Source organism: Eucalyptus grandis, chromosome 6 (assembly GCF_016545825.1).
Source record: "Eucalyptus grandis isolate ANBG69807.140 chromosome 6, ASM1654582v1, whole genome shotgun sequence".
In the NCBI taxonomy this organism is placed as follows: Eukaryota; Viridiplantae; Streptophyta; class Magnoliopsida; order Myrtales; family Myrtaceae; genus Eucalyptus; species Eucalyptus grandis.
In genome coordinates, this window is record NC_052617.1 from 6,678,169 (window position 1) to 6,691,969 (window position 13,801).

General features: G+C 40.2%; 1 long non-coding RNA gene across 1 annotated transcript; it reads right to left on the reverse strand.

The window, feature by feature from the left end:
* Positions 1 to 1,499: 1,499 nt before the first annotated feature.
* On the reverse strand, positions 1,500 to 2,165 carry LOC120294604. Its single transcript, XR_005551840.1, has 2 exons — positions 1,956 to 2,165; positions 1,500 to 1,794 (listed from the first exon to the last, which is right to left on the reverse strand). It is a non-coding gene; the product is annotated as an uncharacterized LOC120294604 (long non-coding RNA).
* Positions 2,166 to 13,801: the final 11,636 nt, after the last annotated feature.

Here is a 13,801-nt window from a genome sequence, read left to right on the forward strand (position 1 = left end):
TAGATTTGAAAAAAATGAGTTCATGGTATTGCTTTGTAAATGTTCATAATGGGTGTTCAATCTGCTTAGAAGAAATATCTACTACTTAATGGGAAGAGGGTGTTCACTCCATTCACTCTAAATTTTTTCCAGGTTGTTCTGCTAATAGTAAATAGGATGAGAGGGACAGTAACAACAATTTTGGTAGTTGGATTTTGGATACTATTAGGTATTGGTAGTGTATGTCTAATGATATGCTACGGGTAGTTGAGTTTATATATATATCCTTTTTGATGGATTTTTGAAACTATGATCCTGAAACCAATTCCGTATTTTATCAAATATATAAATATATATGTTTGGATAGCAAATTTATATTGATTTTGTTATAAGTTGCGTCCTTTGGATAAGCAAATGGTCCTGCCGTTTTCCTTTTTTAGTAGAATCGGAGTGTGACATGGCTAAACTTGCTTGGAAGAACAAGTCTACTCATATGACGAGGCCAGTCATTCTACTCGTGCCAAATTCTAGTCAATAGTATGAGTGTAACTTGACATAAATTGTGCACTCTACTGCCATTTGCACGAAGGACAATGACTTGTCGTCTAGTAGTCTCTCGAGAGAATGACACTAATTTAGTAATGCAACGGCAATAGCGAGCAAAATTTTTTTTAGAGCTACTAACCCTAATTTAAAGAAAAAAAAAACCATGGAGCTTTTAAAAGAGGAATTGATCTGATGAGCACAAAAATGATGAAAGTACCATTAGCATCTGTCATCGAGAGTCATCATCCTTGGTTTGGCCACGAAAAGAAGTTCCTTTGCAGCCTCTGCTGCAAACGTCAGATTATTTCCATCACCAAATTTTTCTTTTTTATTTGTTGTTAGCCAAATTATGCGAGCTTAATGGAAAATTTTAATTATAACAATTTGAGTTTTAAAATTAAATTGCACCTTTTAGAGTTCAATTGTACTTTCACGACAAGTTTTAAGATTTTTAATACACTTCTTCTATTTTCTTTTTAACGACGAAATTGAAAACAATCTCTTTTTTGCATTCCTTGCTTGTTTTTAGGGATTCATTCCATTCATTTTCACTTTCATATGATCATTTTCTTTCCTTCCTCACTTCTTTTCTAAACAACGTGCAAGTCATGGGGATTTGTTACTGATAAATCCCCAATGATGAATTTATGAGCTTTTCTGAGGACTCCTATCTCAGTAATGAAGAACACCGTGTTAGAACAAGAAACGATGGGCCGGCCGGGTTCGATGGTCACAATGCCTAGAAACTCGTCCAGACGCCTGGGGTTCTTGTAGATCCAGTGGAATGAACCTTGAAATTGGCAAACCCATTTCTCCTAAATCTGAATTCCCTAAGCAAGAACAAGTAATTGGGGTGAAATTGATTTGCACAGCATCATGGATTGGCCATGTTCTAATCTAAAGCTAGAAAATTACAATGTTACAAATCCTATTTTAATAAAACAAAGGAATTACGGAAGAGAAAAATTCTAAAATAAAGTAAACGCGTTCTATTAAGATTTCAAGCTGTAAAAGATGAGCCCTTGCTCCTATATGATACAGAATCTAGTCTATGAATATATACACACCGAGTACCTAAAAATCTAATTAATCTTCATGAGTGCTAAGAAAATGAGCCATTTAAAATGCAGGTCGTCATATCACCCAACAATTGTCGTACCCGTTGAAGCGATGAATTAGCCCGACCAACTATAGAGTTGTGCAAATGTTAACTACATGCCATGCGTTACCGTGTGTGGAAAACCATCAAATGGTCTATGGTGTCAAGAGCTGAATGTTAAACGAGTAGCTGATTCAGCAGCGACTCATGGATATTTTTTATATGGCCGACATGGAGTTGTTCAAGATGCTATAAATGGACTGCAAGAGATTTGAATGCTCCAATATATAAAACTAAATGCTCGAACAGTAAGAGATATCTGTCAACTTACTTGCCGGTCAAAATCAATGGTGTGAATGGAGAAAACTTCATTGGCCATTTGAATGTCTTTACTGATTAAACCGTCAAACCACCTGCTTGCTATGCTTGAATAGTCACGACACTCCTGGGAATTGAAAATTGAAAAGCAAGTCAACATTGAGAAACCTGAACAGATGCTAGAGAAGGAAGATGGACATTGTGTAGAACTAAAGTTTCATGCATGACCAATGGATCACATCATTAATGAAGCACTATGTAAGATTTGGCATATTTTATGGGTGATTAAGATCTCATACCATCTCTGCCTAACAAAAAGTTTTTTATCAAGTATTATATCTTTGGATAATTAAAAAAAGTTGTTCATCGTCTAAATCTGCGGTATTGACAGTAACCTATACAGCCAAGATTCAACCTTGCTGTGCACTTCTAAAAAGGTAGGAGTAGCCCTTGACAAAATTGGAAATGAGATATTAATGGCTCTATTATAGAATACAGGTTAAATGTTCTTGCTGAAGTTTTTTGTAGGAAAAACTGCTCCCACTCCGCACTACTTTCTATGCAAAGTTAAACATAAGTCTCTCTTTTCCACTAAAAAGTAGCAAGTTTGGTTACTAAGTAACTAATTTACACAATACATGTAAGACATTGGTTTCGAATTTTGGGTTTTATCAAAGACCCTTTTGGCCAGCATAGGGCAGAGCAAATGGATTCTGTTGCAGAAAGATTCATGTGAAGTCTGATGACCAAAGTTGCACGGGGCAATTAGGGAAGACAAACATTGTGCAAGGTGGAGGAGGAAATGGGTTGATACTGCTTTCACATCCAGTGTAATTTAAAAGAAAAACGGAGAACAAGATGAAAATGCAGAAAAAGACAAAGAAAGTGATGCCGTTTCAAAGAAAGGGACACATGAATTTAAAGGCAAAGGTGAGCTCCCACAAAGATTGGGTCTTCTGATAAACACTTTTTTTTAGACAATTTTATTTAAGTTTTTGTATTATATGAGCAAGACCAGATTATTTGGCATATTAAATGTTTCAAATTTATTGTATCCTCTACGATATTGAAAAGGTAAAGTAATTATTCATTTCAATAATGTCTACGAATGCGTAATCCTAAGTGATGATAGTATTTTACAGAAGAAAAAATATTTCCTTTCTCCTTCCATGTACGTTCCCCGCGTAGCATATCTGCTTTTCTGCAGACTCAAATCATTTAAATGTTATGTCATTAACCTATTAATTATATGTGGCAATCATCACTTTTATTGCTAGGATATAGAAAAATTGTCATGCACACATGTATTATGTTGTATGGGCTAATGTATCTAATCCCACGTATAAGGTTTCCATGGCTCAGGAAACCCGTAAAAATCAGCACCTCTCAGTAAATACGAAGCTAGGGATTCTAGTCTATGCTTAGATTTTTTAATAAAAACTAGGGCACTAAGTATCAAATCAAGTAAGAGCAGGTAGAACTTTCTTCTTTAGGTGATTGGGAAGTCGACTCCTCACACATCCCATACATGTTGAACTTGTTTTCCTCTAAGAGGATGCAAATGAAACTTTATGTGGCAGCGGTAGGCAATGCAGATTTTTTTTCAGTGACAGTTAAAACCAGGTACCTCCTCTTTTTCTTGCTCGAAATCTTCTTCTCCTTCATCATCATCATCTTCGCCAAACCATACCTCGGATACAGATAAAGCTCGCAGCCTACTGTGCTCACCATCTTTTGTAGCCTCAATTAAAGCATCCATTAACTCGGGTTCAACTTCTCGCAGCAACTTCCCTAACAAATATGATTCATTAAGGATGTTTACATTGCATATTATGGATTCATGAGGCATCAATGAATCATTGAATCAACACCTCTTGTGCATATTTTGTAGAATAAAACTAAATAAAAATGCCTTAGCAAAAATAAATAAATAAATAAAACTGAAGAGAAAAAAAAGCCAAAGACACTTGTGTTCCATCTGGAAATGAAAAAAAGAAGTTCAGCAAGCAAAATTTCAAAATTTTCGCACAGCTTGAGCATTCATGTACGCCTCTCCCGAGCACATCATAAGCAGTTACTTATCATTCATCAAGGTATGCTCAAGGAACTATACTGCAATCAGTACAAGCTGACATACTCGAACACAATCTAAAGGTGGGGGAGGAAGGGGGCAGTTAAAAAAGAGCTTCTTATCTTAAGAACTATTCTTTTAGGTAAGAACTCATCGTGCAATAGCCAAGCATAGCAAGGAAGATACCAGGTGGACCGGATGTTCGCTTTCATTCTCGAACATCCGGTCCCAGTCTCTGCGACAAATCGACAAACATCTCAACGGCACTAACAAGTAACAACTCAGAACAAAAGCCTTACAAGAACCAGCCACGCATTGCATAAGCATCGCCTTCGCTAGCATCTGCGCGTCCAACGCCGCTTGACTCCAGAGAAGCCACTCTGCAATTCCCCTTTTAAAAGAAAGAATAATGAATCTACAGTGCTGCATTATTGACATCATTATATCCACGAAGCCCGTGAAAGCTCAAAATCACGCCGCCTCCAAGACACATCTTTTTTTCCCAGTAGTATCTGAGGATGCCCTTGATTTGGGAATGGGAAAAGGAAGCGAACTCCATGGCCCAAGGGACGTCGCGGCCGAGCCTCGCGCTCCCTCTGGTTGAGGCTGTTCTCGGCGTCGGAGTCGCTGCCGTCATCTTCTCGGGGGATCGTCCCGTGATGGACGTCGCGGAGTGCCAAAGGGACCACACCGTCTGCAACAGACAACGGTGAGCACGCGACGTTGTTCCAAAGGGCGAAAGAGATAACTATAGTGGATAATGGCTCTCGCTTCATTTTCGTGTTTTTTGGCTCCTTTTTTTTGAGCTGTGTGCTTGACAAATTTCATTATTCATCTTTTCAATTCAACTTGTACACCATTACACCAAGATACAAAAGGAGAAGACATTAGAAACAAGCCTTCATAAGGGAAATGACATTTGATACCGATTAGATGACATCTTTATTCACTAAGCCTACATTACATGGTTTAAAGAGACAACTCATCAATAATTTCATTGTCGATGAAACTTGATGGCCCTCTGCTTTAGCTTCTCCATCCATCGGACAGCACTTCTCTCTAGCATTCTCATGCCTCGCGCGAGCCATTTGGGTCATCCCGTTTCAATTGCAATGTATGCTACGGAAATCCCAATGACAATTTCAGATGCATAACCTATCCACACTACTTTCTGTTTAAACCAACTCTCATGCCCTTCGCAGTCCAAAGTCTATGAGGACGATGGTGGAGAAGGTTGAGCATTGCCAAGGCATGCTTTTGACAATGGAGTTCCACATAAGCCTGGATTCCCACTAAACAAGTTGTTTGAAAATGTGCTCAATTGTTTGTCTTGAGGAATTCGACTAGTGAGTTGGTTCTTCGAGAGGTTTAAGTACCCAAGAGATGTCAAATCTCCCAATGCTCTAGGAATTCTCCCACTAAGCATGTTCAAAGATAGATCAAGCCATCCAAGATTAATCAAGTTTCCTAAAGTCAAAGGGATGGAACTCGTAAGGTGGTTGTGAGAAAGGTTGGGCCCTATGAGATAGTGAAGATGGCCAAAAACTTTGGGAATGTCTCCTTAGAAAAAGTTGTGTGATAAATCAATGGTTGTGAAGATGGTCAAGATCTTCACTAGCTTTGTTTCTTTCCCTTTCATCATCACAGTCACGGTATTTTCAGATGACGACCCAAGGGAAAGGGAATCCCGTGTCATGTACGATGGTCCGTATTGCCCATCTTCTATATTCTTCATGCCTTCAAGGTTCATTATCAAGTTGGTTGGTAAAGGACCGCAAAAGTTGTTGTTCGAGAGATCCAAAATGCACAATTCTGTAAAGATGAGATCTCCCTTCGAAATGTTCAAAGAACCTTTTAAATTGTTGGATCTCAAAATGAGAACTTTCAGTTTTGGAAGTTTTCCCAACCATGCCGGGAATGTATCCTCTATCTGATTGATACTAAGATGTAAAATTTCCATATTTGTACAATTGACAAGGGACCGGGGCAACATGCCTTCAAACCGATTTCGGCTCAAGTCAAGAGTTGTCAATCCATCTATCAAAGAAATTGTTTGTGGAATTGTGCCCTCCTAGTGATTAATTCCCAAGTTCAAAACCGAGAGAACAGTGCTAAAACTTGTGAAGCACCAAGGCAAGCTACCAATTAAGCTGTTGTTAGATAAGTCAATCATCTCGAGAATGGTGGCATTGCATATCAAAGAAGGGATCCTTCCTGTTATAACATTATTTGCAATGGAGTAATACATGGTGATGGGAGACGGAAGTGAAATTGGCCCTCCAAATTTGTTGTTGGACAAATCTATTACGAGTAATGAGGTGTTGGAGAAAACCTTCATGGGGCACCGTCCAATAAAATTGTTGTTGGAAATAAATAAATATGTAAGACTAGGGAAGGAGAGTTCGAAGGTAGTGAAGTTGATCGTACCATGAAATTTGTTGTATTGCAAATTTAGGTGACCTAGTTGTGATGCTTTTAGCCAATGTGGGAATATATCATTGAACTCATTATGACTGAGATCTAGTGTTGATAAATTCGTCCATTCGACTAGGGAACGTGGTAATGACCCTTGGAATTTATTGCTACTCAAGAATAGACTTGCAAGATTGGTCATGTTACCAAAATAAGGAGGCACAATTCCCGAGAGACTATTGTTATACAAATGTAACACCAAGAGTGAACTCAATTGACAAATGTAACACCGGTGAAACCATTGTCATTGGCATAAAAGTGAGAAGTGGAATGCGACATCCAGATTTTTCAATCCTGTTTTTTACTGAATAAATCAGGCATTTCATTGACGTGCCTATATGGCTATTCTCATAACTGATCATTCTTGAGATAACTAGACTATCTAGGAAAGCCATTAAGAAATTTTAAGGCAATAGACTTGAGAACTCGATTAGGAATCGGCTTCTCATCTTTAGAGGTCATTACGGCACAATTAAAAAAATCGATTTAAAATCAGAGATAGACTGGGTCAACAAAGATGTGTGGCTAATCGTGGGTGACACCACTAAATTGGAAAATTCTCGTCAACCGGCACTAGATTGATTTTCTTATTGTTTTGGTACCCTGTGTCCGTATTTGGATCCTCGAGATTTTCACGACAATTGAGAGTCGCCAATGAGTCGAGTGGGTTCATAGTAGCTCGAAGAAAATCGACCATGGGTCATTTGCACTTAAAAATTTCTGAAAGTTACCCAAAGAGCCTAGGTCGCGCTAAAAACGCGTCAAGTTAAAATTAACCGCAAATTCAAGTCCGATTTCAGAAATTGAAGTTTCTGTCATGTCACAATAAATTCTAGGAGTATCGAATCAGTCTCGGAATATTTTTTTTTCTAACAACCGAGACTTTGGGAAAAAGTCGTCGCCGGGTCATTTTTGTGCAAAAATGCTGAAGATGGTTTCGATCGCAAAATTGAGATGCAAGATGGGTAATTGGGTGAGGAAAATTATCAATTTGATAATTGATATACCAATTGAAATTATGGTGGCCAATTGAAAATGAATCAAGAGAGAATGGAAGAGCAATTGAAGCAAGACCTTGAGAAATTCGTAACATCCCCTCACTCTAGCAATATTGGACTACTTGAGAGGTTATGGGGTTCATTTGGATGATCTAGTGAAGGCCCAAGTGTTTTCACTTGGCCAAGAGTGATTCATGGAGGATATTTTTACAAAATATCAAGGCCAAGGCCCCACCTCACTCCTATCCATCTCTCTTTTCCTCTCACCTCAACCGAACAGCTCTCTCTCTCCCTTCCCATTTCGTGCGACACCTCCAACAGCAGCTGAAGAAGATCGAGCAGCCCACCGAAGATCCCACTCAGCCAACCGAATCATCCCATCTCCGTCAGCATCTTCAGTGAAAGCGAAGCTACGCATCCAGTCAAAACCGCAAGACCAAGCTGCTTCCTTCTCGCCGTCTGTTGACCGAAGTTCCTCACCGCTTCGTGTCCTTGCGCCAGCAAAGCCATCACGACTGCAGCTCAATTTCCTTGCTGTTGCTGCCGCTAGACCAAGACTAGCAACATCGCTTGAAGAAACCACGTCTTCACTGAGTTCTGCCGTCCACTGAAGCCACTCGCCTGCAACTCCTCGATCAACAACAGCAGATCCTCTCCACTTTGTTGACCACCGAAGTGAAGACGCACGAATCCACCGAGTTCTGCCCCTTCGTCCACTAGAAGCAACGAGCTTCTCTCCATCCATGTGCCTTCGGTTTTGGTTGAGCTACCTGGGTTGTCCGCTCGTGAGGCCAGTCAACGCCAGCAGCTGCTTCACACGTTTCCTCTCTTGCGCCATCATCCAAAGCTGCTTCTGTCTTCCTATTCGTGGCCCAACTCGTGCAAAGCAGCTCCTTTGGGCTACCAAAACCAACAGTCCAGCGAAGCTTCTTCACGAGCCTAGCAAGTCGGCCCATCTTCAGCAATATCAGCCCAGTTTTTCTTTTAGGCCCAAAAATCCAGCAGCTCAACCACTTGAAGCCCGGCCCAATTCAGTTTTGTTTCAAGCCCATCTCAGCCCAAGTTTCAAGGCCAGCATCATTTGTATTTCAACAAGGCCCAGCAAGTTCAGCCCATCTTGGGCCCGTGAAGCAAGTCGGCCCAAGTTCGGCCCAAGCCCAGCTTTTGCTATGGCTTGCGAGGCTAGTAGGCCCGGCCCGAGTGTCCATCGACGCCGCCGAAAGTTCGGGTGTCAACCACCGTCGCATCGCCGTTGCGGTGATCTGGTCTCCGCTTTTAATCAAATGAGTAATCTCACTAATTCTTGCTTAGTAGACTAATTATGCTTAAGGGTTGATTAGATTTAATTAAGTGCAATTAGGTGGTTAGATTAGAATGGATTAGTGATTATTAGTTAATTGCATTGCATATTAGCTAGGTGGTTAGTGTACTTAGCTAGAGAATTGCCTATATTATTTATTGAATGCATCTCGGGATTTTTCCCGACCCGTTTCGGGCTCCAATCAGGCAATACGGGCCTAAATTAGATTTTTAATATTTATTTATTTATTTTTCGAAATTAATTATTTAATTATTTATTTTTTCGGAAATTCAACCGGGATGGCTGGTGACCGGAATTTCGTACTGATTGTCGTGGTGCAGTCCGTTTATTTAATTGAGTTTCAATTTACATTGAATTGATTTAAATTGTGAAATTTGAGGATTTGTCCTAAATTGTTTGTTACTTAATATTTGATTGGTAGATGGCTGAGTATGAGTATATAGCGCCAGTTATGTTGATAGGCTATATAATAGAGAGAATGGTGAGAACTAACTGAGAATATCATTGGCTGAGACCAATCAGGTACGATGTTATTGGACATACGTGGTTCAGCGATTGGAAGTATCACTGGCAAAAACGATGCCTTAAAGAACGCACCTGAATGACTTATAGACAAACGTGGTTTGGTGATTAAGGAAATATCACTGGTGAAAACGACGTCTTAAAGAACCCACGATGTTGTCTATTGCCGATGTTACCTTGGTGAAAACGACGCCCTAGAAATGACACGTGGTTCGGTGATTGAGAATATCACTGGTGAAAGCAGCGCCTTAAAGAACGCACGGTGTCAGTGATCGGTATGTCATTGGCAAAAACGACGCTCGAGAAACACATGTGAATTGGTGAATGAGTATACCATTTGGGAATCGAGGTATGAGTGGGAATGACCTAGAAATGGTTTGATTGACATGTAATCGACTAAGTCGATTGATCAACGCTTGATCTAGTGTCGTGATTTGATTGACTGTTTGATGTGATATATGAAGCATCTATATATAACCTTGAATTGCAAGTTGGAACTGATGCCAAGGTAAGTCTTCTGATTCGTGTTGTGTTTAGGCAACCATGTGGTGTATTGGTTTCCTAATCAAGTCTTAGTGGGGTAGAACTTGCTGAGACGTAGTCTCATCCCGGTTGTGGGACAACATTTCAGGCCCGTAGATGAGTCTAAGAAGGAGGAACCAGAAGATGACGATGAGCCAGAAAAAGATGAAGAGCTTGAAGGAAATGAGCTTAGTGAAGATGAGTCAGAAGAGGTCAGGATGATCCTAAGAATGACCCAGATGAGGACTGAGATCCCATCCCCTTTTATGATCAGTGTTTATATGTGAATAGAGTGAACTTAGGAAGTTGAGAATGGTTCTGAGAATATACTTTGAGTTATGCTCTGTATAAAAGTATGGTTGAGAATTTCAATATGAAAAATATGGCCTTACTTTTCTATCCCATCGTTTTATTGTCTGGGAATTTATAACTGTTTCTGCATGTGTTATTGATAAAAGAAAGGGTCGGCGATACATAGTCCTGGGATATCGCATTTTAAAATTAACCATGTGCGTGCCCGAGGATCGGGGTGTGACATGGAAGGTGAAGGTATCGGGAGTGGTCCTTGGAATGAGTTGCTCTCAAGGTTGATATACCACGACCGCTTCCAATGCAGTTGGTGTATACCTTCCTCCAGAAGGTTATTAGAAAGATCTAAATATTCCAATGTATGATGGCTTATTCCCCAAAACCACCTCGGAATCTCTCCACTAATCGTATTGAGAGATAGGTCTAACTTTGTTAATCTTTCTAATGAATTCAAGAAATAGGGGAACTTGGTCAACTGGCAACTTGACATCTCCAACACTTGAAGCTTCGGGAGAAGGAGGGAATTATCGGAATAGAGAGTGCCACGAAAATGATAGGAAGAAAGATGGAGACCAATGACGTTACCGGTGACATTGTTGCAAGTGACCCCGTCCCACGAGCAGCAATCTACACTCTTGTTCCATGATAGGCCCAAATTGAGCAAAGCATCGCGCTGGTCAGGAGGGCAAAGAGGGGAGGTGAAGGGAAGTTGGGAATGTAAGTAAAAGAGGAAACAAAAGAGGCCAAGGAACTGGTGCCACCCCATTTTGCAATTTAGCAAGCGAGTAGTGAGTTTGCTGGTGGTGGAGAGTGCTTCAACTTAGATAGCCTTTGTCAAGTGTTTATGTCATTGAAACAAGTCTTCTCTAAGGTTCCATTGGTGGGCCCACAACATGTGTCACCCGTTCTAAAAGCTTTGTTACTTGGCTTACTGGTAAATTTCATGTGAGACTCACTTAGAATGATATCTCATTTTCTCATGGTTAAGGAAGATCTGATTTTGTGTCTAAGTTAGTTTAGTCATAGGCACACAAGAGTGTAAAATATATATCCAGATTAAAATAATTTTTCTTTCTAGACACATACACTTTAGACTGTTCATTATTTTATATCAATCATGATGACGATGGACAAGAAGAAACATTAATAGGGAATGATATTTGTATTTGGACTTGGGACCCTGACCCTTGGGGTCTACACTACATCTTCAATATAAACACAACATCGACTTAACATCGAACATAATAATGTGTAGAAAGAAGAGTACTTATTTATTAATATTTTAAGAGGCAAAGTGATTGTTTTATATGGTTATAGTTTGGTAATTTTACCAAAGTGACATTAACTTTTCCGGTAATGTCACGCCCCGAACCTCGAGTGCGCCAACATCCCACCATGGTCATTCAAATGCGACACTCCCAGGTTAAGTCGCCAACCCAATCAGTTCTTTAATGCACATGCGGAAGTATATTATAAGACCCATGACAATAAAATATGGGATAGAAAAGCAAGAAGCAATTTCACAACAATACACTTTCATAAATCAACGGAATTACAAACGAAGACCTACAGCCAAAAGTCTACAAAAGACTAGCTTTTAAAAAGGAACTGTCCTACGACCTACAAGTCGGACACATTCTCTAATCCTCCTGACTTCACCTCTGCAACTCCTCAAGGCCAACCAAAGCGATTCGATCGCTCCGTCCACAAGGACCTGAAAATGTTGGCCCACAACGGGGTGAGACATTGTCTCAGCAAGTTCAACCCCCTAAACCCCTATTAGAAAGAAAATACGCCCAAGGGTGGCCTAGCCACACCACATAGAGGACTTATCTCGCCTCAGTTCCTTCCTACAGGTTAGCACAATTCATATCACTCAATCATATGTTCATATCACCCAACTACATACAGTAATAAGAACTTAAACAATCGGAACGCATTCGCTTTCATATAACTGACAACCACAGGGGTCCTGATTATAAGACTAAATCGTTATAACACGTCTCATTCCATGCCACACAATTCTGTCCCATAATCTGACACATCAACTACACTCAACATGCATTCCAATTGTTATTCACTGCCACACAATGGCATAGTCTACTCGCAGTTCGGCTATCTACTAACATTAATGCCAGGCATCACCTCCCCCCCATGGAGCGCGGCTTCGTCATTACATCGACGACATTCCCGAAGGAGCATGAGTTCAATTGGCCTAGCCTCTACTGTGACCCGAGCCTCGTCAATATGTTGACGGCATTTTTAAAGGAATAAAGGACCAGTTGGCGTAGACACTACTGCGACCAAGTCTTTCAACCAACACATGACAATTCAATATTGGCCCCCAGACACTTTGCATTTCACTCAATGCTCTGATTAAAATAGTAGTCCTGGCCTCTTTCTTTTGTATTAAAACATTCGAGAAAGTAGTCGTGCGTGGGCACACATCACTTCGAACCAAAGAAATACCTTCTTTTTTCAAACTCCACTGTTTAATATAATACTTAAAATCCATTTTCGATGTCAAACTCAACACCCGGGATTTTCTGAAGAAATTATATACATTTCACAATCACCACTCGCCACAATTTAGCAATCAATTGCACAAATCATCACTCAATTTTCAATATCCAATCATCAAATTCATGATCTAAATACACAAGCGATCAAATAAAATTACGAGAATTTAGGGTCCCGAAATAATTTTTGGAATTTATTAAATAATTAAATTTATTCCGAAAATTAATTAAATTATAATATCCATATTTTTCACAATACACACTCAATTTATAATATCCAACCATCAATTTCAAAATCCGAATACACAAAGAATGATCAAGCACGAAATTAAAGCAATTGAGATCGAAATAATTTTTCAATTTTTTATAGTAATATTTTAATAATTTCGTAATATAATATATTATTAAAAATTTCAGAATTTCAAACATTTAAGTAAATCAAAAATAAAACCCTATTATGTTCGATCAAGATTTATTATTAAATAAACTCTCTTAGCCTTAATTAAACATGCTTTAAATTAAACAAACCTCTTAATCTAAATCACAATTAAATAAACTAAACTAACCACCTAAGCTTACTTAACTTAGACTGAGCACACTTAGGGCATCATTAACCCTCTAATCAAGATTTAGTGCGTTAAACTCACCCGATTAACGAACTGATTGGACCAAAACAATGAGGACGTCGAGGGGATTGACTTTTCTCAAGGCGAGCCGAGCATCTGGGGTCGGGAAGCCTGCCAAAATGGGCCAAAACCGGCCTGCCATACCCATTTTTGCAGCTACTATTTTGGGGCCGAGAAGGGCGGATCCGGCGTCGATTTGGGACGAGAATGGATCGGGGAAGGTTGAGGGGTCGAACCGGACCGAGGCGGGACCCGAACGGTGGCAGGAGGTGGTTGATCTGCAGCTTGGGCTGGCCGAACAGCCCTGGAAGTGAGGACGAGCAGGGACGACGGAGAGAGGCGGGCTGAGAAGCATGGCAGCAGCGTGCGCGAGAACGGCATCACGGCGGCGAAAGGTGACAGGCGGAGACGTGCGACGGCTCGAGGCGACGTGCGGCTCCTCCTCTGCAATTTCTGGGTTTGAAAAGCACCAGCAAGAGGAAGAAGAAGCTGGTTGAAC